This window comes from Sebastes umbrosus, chromosome 1, assembly GCF_015220745.1.
Source record: "Sebastes umbrosus isolate fSebUmb1 chromosome 1, fSebUmb1.pri, whole genome shotgun sequence".
Taxonomy (NCBI): domain Eukaryota; kingdom Metazoa; phylum Chordata; class Actinopteri; order Perciformes; family Sebastidae; genus Sebastes; species Sebastes umbrosus.
This window is the reverse complement of record NC_051269.1, coordinates 28465202-28473915: the sequence shown is the minus strand read 5'-3', so window position 1 is coordinate 28473915 and position 8714 is coordinate 28465202. Positions and strand designations below refer to the sequence as shown.

General features: G+C 37.3%; 1 long non-coding RNA gene across 3 annotated transcripts in view; it reads right to left on the bottom strand.

The window, feature by feature from the left end:
* The window catches only part of LOC119495532, a 33899-nt gene that overhangs the window by 22242 nt on the left and 2943 nt on the right, over nt 1-8714 (bottom strand). Inside the window, exons 1-3 of one of the 3 annotated variants that reach the window (XR_005208510.1) lie at nt 5687-5745; nt 5221-5308; nt 4907-5075 (exon numbers count right to left, since the gene is read on the bottom strand). This is a non-coding gene — a long non-coding RNA (uncharacterized LOC119495532). Of the gene's footprint in view, nt 1-4906; nt 5076-5220; nt 5746-8714 lie in introns of those variants that run through there. The other 2 variants (XR_005208511.1, XR_005208507.1) reach the window with 2 other exon arrangements.

The window sequence follows — 8714 nt, the reverse complement described above, 5'->3', positions numbered from 1 at the left end:
AGCCTGTTTGTTACTTCTGTTTGGATGCACAGCCCAGACTGAGAGGCATGCCGGTCTCAGTGGAGGATAAATGCTTCTGAGTGAGCGCCACGGACAATTTTTAAACTACATTCTTTATGAAGATCTACCTGCTTGTCTGCTATAGGATTTACTTTTAAAAAAAATATGCATTCTCTTTACTTTTGCCTCTCAAAAGGATGATTTATAGTCGTGTTATTGAATACTCAGGAAGAATATTGTTACCTCAGAATGATAAAATAAGAATGTATGTTATTACCTTAGGGTGTTTGTAGGGAGCTTTATGGAGCGAGATGAAAACGGAGCCATGGCTTTTATTGAGAGAAAAACATACTCTGAACACTTCAGGGAAACAATGAACTTACAAGGCCTTTGATACTAACAGTAGAAAACACACACACACACACACACACACACACATATACATATATATACACAAACATACACACACAAACACACACACACACACACACACACTGCTTCTTAGCTCTGGGAAAATTAAACTTGAGGTTTTTGTACCAAGGCCTGAAATGTTGAATGTAATTCAGATATTTTTTTTAAAAGGACAATACATGCCATATTGTACATCAATGATGTTTTTAGATATATGAAACATATTTTCTTCATGTATAGATGTAATTCTCTTATAGGTTTTGGTGGAGAAATGAATGACATGTTAAGTGTTAGTGTAGTTAGCAGTGGGGGAACGGTTTTTGTGGTCATAATGTAAAAAAAAAGCACTCCTGATAAACAACTTTTGACATATCAAGAAGTACACATACTACAGTATATGCTCTATAATAGGTATGTTCATTAAATGTCTTAATAACGTGTCCAATCTCCATTATCCTATATCAGTATTTTAAAAATCGCTTGTCACAGTGTCACCAGTCAATCAGCTTGATTTGGGCTCTAACATGAATTGACACCATGAAGAAGGGAGCAGTTAAATATTTACTAAGTATGTGCACTGTCAGGAAATATGTACAGTTACAGCTTTAAATCTTTCTTTTTCACCGAGTTGTAGCTTTGATGCTCCACTATGCCATCCCTTCATGAGTTGTGCCATACTAATATACTATTTTTTTTTTTTGCAAAATTAAACAAAACTGAACTCTTGCCTAAAAGCATGCCCAGAGAGTGGATCCCCTTTAGATTTAGGCTGAAATGCAGCTTCAGATTTAGTCTGAAAAAGTATTTTAATTTGGAAATATAAGCACATTCATAAAATTGAATTTGCTGTAAAAAAGAACAAAAAAAATCCCACTAGCTTTAAAATATGCTGGAGAAAAAAAATACAGATTAATAAAAAGGTGTTACGCAAATAATAATGAACTCTTACCCCCAGATTTTAAACGTATTTAAGCGCTTAGCTACAACAATTAAATGCTCTTCAATGCCACACAAAGAATGTGCTCTACATTAACCTGCAACAAACAACAGTATTTGCTGTTTCTTGGTGTTACTCTGATTCATTGAAGTACGTGGAGTTGAATTTGTCCAACTGATGTAAAATGGCATTTCAGTGTTATCTCTGTAATTCAGTTGTACTCTTTTGTTGTATCTTGTACATTCTCTGTAACCATTTCTACCTCATTTTGAAAACATTGTACATGGAAATATTTATTTCATGTCATTTCACATGCCAGTTTAAGGAGCAATGTTTCTAATTATTGACCTGTTATAGTCTACCTCACTAAAGACTGTTGTGTCATGGAAATGAAGATATCACACCAAAAAAATTGTGACTTTGTCTTTCTGTCCGTGAGTGTTTGAGGTTTGAGTGTTCTTATCATTCACTAAAATATACTATGGCGAGAACATAACATTTGTTCCAAATAATTTTCTCTTTACAAATATACTGACTATGTCCAACTTCATATTGCAGCAGTACAGTGACGTATTGCTACCTGTAGGAAAGGTAACTTCACCCAGTATTATATCATTACCATGACACTGACCAAACTGGTTGCCAGGCCCTATATTTCCTGTTGAAGGAGGTATTATTTTTGTTTTTAGGTGGACTCTGATCCACTATTTGTATTTACTTGCTCCATTCAACCAGTGATAATCCTGAGATACAGTTTTTGATGGCTAATTTCAAATTTTGGTAATGCTTTATTTTACTGGTCCATATATTCATGACGATTAACTAAGGCTGTCAAAGTTAATGCGATAATAACGCACATGAAACTGAGGGCAGAACCCTGGTGCATGCTCACCATGGCAACGCCAACACAAAACAGTTTCAGGTCTCTTTATAACCTTCTTTTCAGTTGTACCATTAGCTTTGTGAGATTCGTTCAGAGTTCTCCTGTACCTTTTCTGGTTTTCATAATCTACTTCTATTTGACTCCCAATGCGGATCATCTCATCTATGGAGGTAACCCGACCACGGAGCTGACATGCCAGAAAGGGATTCATAGCCTTCAATATTCTTTTTAAAATCTCATCATCTGTGGCCGAAGAGTGCCAACGTTTGATAAGTGCTTGAAAGGAGAAAACAAAGTCTCGAAGTGACTCATTTCTTCCTTGCACCCTTGTTCGAATCTGTTCTTCCAGAACATCAACATAGTCCTCGGGGAAGAAAAGATGACAGGAAAGCTCTCTGAAATTCCTCCCATGAATGGATTTTCTCCCCAACAGTCTCCCACCAATCACGTGCAGAACCATGCAATACACTTCTCATGGTCGCTAGGGTCTCACCATGGGTACGTGGTTTCAGAGAGAGGAAGTCACTGCATCTTTGCAAATACACCAAAGGATCTTTCTCATCCTGAGGCCCGCCATAGCAAGGGAAAAACATCTTAATTGGAAGTTTGCCATCAGTCACTCTACAACCATCATCCTGGAAAATTTCACCTTTAGGAGCAGCAGCTCCTGAGCAATCTGAAGGAACTCCCACAGGAGCGAAGGTAGGCAACAAAACCACATTTTCAACAACTGGAGAAACAGGATATGTGTGTGCTTGAGACGAAACTGCAACAGGTCAGTTTAAGGTACATTTTGAGCAGATAAAAAAATGTGTGATCAATTTGCGATTCATCGCGATGAAATATGGACAATCATGTGATTAATCATGATTAAATATTTTAATCGGTTGACTCCTACAATTAACTAATAATTTCCTATAAATTTCCAGGAAAAAAAACACTTAATTTAGCACTAATTGTATTCAGATGGTACAATTAATTCCAATTAATGAACCTAGAGTAATTTAGTCAGTAGACAGCGGATCAGCTGAACATGCAAAAGTGTATAATTTGTCTACAAGCAAGCATACAATTCAACATATCAGAGGAGTAAAGTTTCCTATAATAAATGTAAGATTATACATTTTTACTTGATTTAAATGGAGCAGTTCTTTCAAAGAAATTCCTCAGGAAAGCAACAACTGCTTTTAAACTCAACTAGGTAAACTAATTTAACTACCAGTCTAAGTTTCCCTATAATTGGTACCGTGTTAAATAATATTTTCCAGTAAACCTTCTATAAAGTATTAAGAAATAATTGACCAGTAAAATCAAGTGTTACCCAATCTTTATTTCTCTTGTGAGTAATTTTGTTAAATCAATATTTTTAGCTAGGGCTGAACGATTTTGAAAAAATATCTAATTGTGATTATTTTGACTGATATTGCAATTGCGATATGATTTGCGATATTAGAGGGAATGATAATTTTTACATCATTATTTCATTTTCATTAAAAAACATATCTAAATGATGTGTATGGTGTGATTTTTGCAGGGTGAATATGATGTGTAGCCCAAGGACATCTCTGCAGCACCACAATATTTAATTTAAAATGATATTTTGACAACATTTCACCTTTAACAATTAGTGCGCCTCATGCGATTTGTAAATTGCAGTAGGCCATATTGCGATTTAGATAAAATTTTGATTAATTGTGTAGGGCTATTTTTAGCCCAAGATACAAAACTGGTGAGGAACCACGGGGCCATTTGTATTATGTAAAGACCCCATAAGAAGCTCAAGAGAGCGTAGAATAAAGAGACAGGAAGAGTGGAGAAGATCCTGACCCTCTTCCCCTGGACACCACCCCCTATCCACAGCTTTATTGTCTGGAGGGCGGAGGGCATGCGCTGGCGTGTGACAGATGTCTGAAACTTTTGTCCTTTCATTCACAGTGAATCTAACCCAGCTGCAACGTCAAAGTATTTCACAGCAAAAACCCTCTTTGTCCAAAACTGATTAACATAAAACTTATCTTTTACTATAATGATCATTAGCATCAACCGCCTGAAGTCCATGCATCTTAAGCAAACCTCAAACCACACTGGCACTGGCTGCAGGCATTAAACCAGCCATTCTCATTAAAACCTTTGGCTAAGCCTCCACTCTCATCTATTAACCTCAGCTCAGCAGCCTCGCAGACCCAGGCTCACAACCAGCTCAGCAAACCATCATAACTGTGTTGAATGGCAAAGTTGGTCTTTACATGTAATTTATGTGACCTGTGAAACGCATACAGTATATGGTCCCTTTGCCAACACGCAGTGTATCTGCCTGTCAAACAATCATATCAATATCCTCTCCAACTCACACAGACAATAGAAGGTGCACAAGTGCCAGATAACAAGTATAACAGTGACACCTACAGGATCGTATTAAGTAGTACCTCAGTATATTAAATATATGTCAATAACAGTTGTCATTGATAGACAACTAACAGAAACAGTGTTGCAAAGTCATTCACAGAATATAGTGATAGAAATAAATATGAACACATTTATATAAGCATTATATTTAAGGACCTACTGGTGGAGTATGAATACATTTTACAAAAGGTCGACACAGATGCTGGTTAAAACACATTATATAATATATATATATATATATATAAGTAAATAAACGAAACTCGACTTACAGCTTTCAGGCTCAGTCTGTGTCTTTGCTTTTTGATTTCAAGATGCTGTCTTTCGCTCCTCTACTCCGCTTTCTTCTTGTCATTTCCAGGCTGGGTTTAGGTCCACTTTTAAAAAAGTGATGTCTCTCCCAAAAAGGCTGTTGCTCTCTAAAGGTCGGCACAGTTTGACCTGTAGGTGTTTGTACAAAAAAGTATAAGTTTAAAAAAGAACACAATTGATATCTACTTAATATACTGTGGACTATACACTACACATGGCCATGTTCATTCATTCATTGAGTCCACACTGTTAGCCTGATGTTTCAGGATCTTACCCAGTGGTGATACGGTACTGCTGCTCCTCCTTCAGGCTGAGTGGAAACGTCAGTGTGTCCTGCACTGGGGTGGTTGGGACAGCAAAGTCTGTAAAACGCAGCAGTATTTGTTTCCCTCTGTTCTTGAGTCAAATATGGACTAACTTACTGTGAGGTTCAAACTTTGAGGGCGAGAGGCAGTGGTGGAAGAAGTACTCAGATCCTTTAATTAAGTCAAATATAAAATAAAATAGGTTGTAAAAATTCTCCATTACTAGTAAAAGTTTTCCACTCAAAATTTAACTTGAAGCAGCAGTAGGTAGAAATGAAGCAAATATGATCAAAAAAAGTCATTTTTTTAAAAAAACGGTCACTATATCCTGACAGTAGTGCATGAGAAGGTAAACTGCAAACAAATCATGTGCCTCTGTGTCCTCTGGTGCTCCAAAAGGCATCTGCAAGATTTCACCAACCGGAGTAAACTAACCAGTCAGAGTTGACCTGAGGGTCTGCTGTCCAGCTGCTGTCTATGAGAGCCGGCTGTCATGTCATGTTTTCAGAAACATCTTGTAGTGTACTGTTTAGCTGTAAAATTAGAAAGTTTGTGACCCGGCAGCCATGTTGAGAGTTCTTGGGGAATACCAAGAACCGCCCACATGACCGGAGCACAGCCAATAGGAACGCTCTCTCTCTGAAATTACCTGTGATTGGTCAAAGTCTGCCGCCAAGGGCTAGATTTTTTTAACACCTGAAAGCCTGAAAACCATGGCAACAGAGCCATGAGGAGGTGCAGAAGTCTAGTTTTCTCTCAGAACACTTAAATTACAATATGCTGAAAGGTTATTATGGATTTTTTGCCCAATGATGCCAAAAAAAAACATTGACTACTGAAGCTTTAACAAATGTTAAAGCAGGAAGTATAAAGGGGCCCATTTAGAAGGTCTATATTGTCAAGTTTGAAAAGGTCTATATATGCTAATGTAGTGGATATTAATGAACCTTGTGGAAATACTCAGGTACAAATATACAACACAAAGAAGTAGAGTACAAGCACTTGAGTGCATCTAACGTTATGTTCCACCTGTGGTGAAAGCAATCAACAATCATACATCAATACATTTGTTGGCAATGCTTTTTAGGAGCTAGATCTTCATTCTCCTTAACTCCTCACTAGTAGAGGTCAATTTTCGATAAGATTTAGGGGAACCAAATAATGGAGTAGCTATTCACATCTATCAATAAACTGTTCATCTGTCCAATGTTTCAAAAGTCACTTAAAGGATCATTTAATTGCTGTTTTGTAATTGCTTTTCCCCATGTTGTCCATGTATCTGTTTTTTATGTTTAGGATTAGAATTAAGGAGAATGAAGAAAGCATTGCCAACAAATGTATGATTGTTGATTGCTTTCACCACAGGTGGAACATAAATAAAGTTAGATGTACTCAAGTGCTTGTACATTACTTGTTTGTGTTGTGTATTTGCTGAGTATTTCCACAAGGTTCATTAATATCCACTACATTAGCATCTACAGACCTTTTCAAACTTGACAATATAGACCGTTTAAATGGAAAGACATTCTTTATACTTCCTGTTCTAACATTTGTTAAAGCTTCAGTAGTCAACAATTTTTGGCATCATTGGGCAAAAATTCCAGCTGGAAGTACCTGTGGCGATAACCACGTTTTTGGTCAAGAATTAGCTTTGTAAACTTTAGATGTAATATCTTGACTAGCTATATAAAATTGTTACTAGTTGACGCGGTCATTTCAAACCACTCGAGGCCGGTGTTGCTCGGTTACATCCCCATGGTTACATCCCCATGGTTACATCCTCGTGGTTACATCACCATGGTTACATCGGGTACTTGAGGACCGAGAGACGGCGGCGGCGGTTGCCCGCGAATGTGCCTGAGCAGCCGACCAGCAGGTGAGCTGTGAGGGTAAAGTAACGACATTCTACTTATGTCCATTTAAATATAGCTATTTGTTTAATTAAATCACAATTCATTAGTTAAATCTAACAGTTATTTTCATCGAAACCCAAACAGGAAGCGATCAGCTGACTATTAGGAGCAGCTGACTGTGGGGGTTTTAAGCCTCCATATTTGTCTTACAGGCTTTACTAGTAAAGAAGGTTTCACATTTATGTGCTTATTTTTTTTTACATCTAGGTTATTTCAAATGTTGAATAAACTAATTAAAAAGATAATGTAAATACATTTAAAAATATATAGATCATTTATTGTATGTATAATGTGTAGGGCTGTCAATCGTTTAATATATTTTATCGCGATTAATCGCATGATTGTCCATGATTAATCGCAAATTAATCACATTTTTTATCTGTTCAAAATGTACCTTAAAGGTCCCATATTATAAAATTGAGATTTTCATGTTTTTTTTTTCCTGCTTGAGCCTGCTTTTCCTGCTTGAGCCTGCCGGGGCTGAAGCAGGAAGAGTAACGTTGTTGTCTCCCGACTGCGCCCGCAGGGAGACACTGGCACCCGGTCGGAGACGATAACGTTTCTCTCTGCGGAGCCCCATCTGGAGGAGCTGCAGCAGTTATTTCTGCACAAACGTCCACTGTACATCTACTAGATATTCTCAGAGCTAAACTAACTCTCCTGCAGTGTGTAGTGAGCGTGCATGCACATCTAGAGGTAAAGCGAGCTGTGCGAGAACGCGCGATGTGTGAGTGAAGGCAAGCAGGCAGCGGAGGAGAGACGCCGGCCACACGCAACTGTAAATACAGGTCAATTCAGGCTGACAGTATGAGGGAAATAAAGGTTTTTTTGAACATTACAGCATGTAAACATGTTCTAGTAGAAACATAAAATACAAGTATGAACCTGAGAATGAGCATAATACGGGACCTTTAAAGGGAGATTTGTCAAGTATTTAATACTCTTATCAACATGGGAGTTAGGGCTGTGTATTGGCAAGAATCTGGCAATACAATTCATATCATGATACAGGGGTTACGATTCAATATATTGCGACATATTGCAATTTTTTTATCTAATTTTAGGAAATCTGTCATAGTAGAAAGAACACACCACCATATGCATAAAATCTGAGTACATTTTTTATGCAATCAGAACAGTGGGATCTGCATTTGCATGAGTCACAGTCCCTGTAACATCCAACATCATAGCACTACTTTTAGAGGACATACACACTGAGAGGGCGCATATCTTTGCAAATGAAATAAAGTATTGACTGAGTTAATCTTTGCATGTAAACTATTAATTAAAAATCAATACAGTTTTTTTGAGAATTGATACAGTATCACAAAACATAATATCGCAATATTCTATTTTTTTCGATATTTTCTTACACCCCTAATGGGAGTGGGTGAATATGCTTGCTTTATGCAAATGTATGTATATATTTATTATTGGAAATCAATTAACAACAAAAAACAATGACAAATATTGTCCAGAAGCCCTCACAGGTACTGCATTTAGCATAACAAACTGCATGTGATTATCATATAGTCGGCATGTCTGTAACG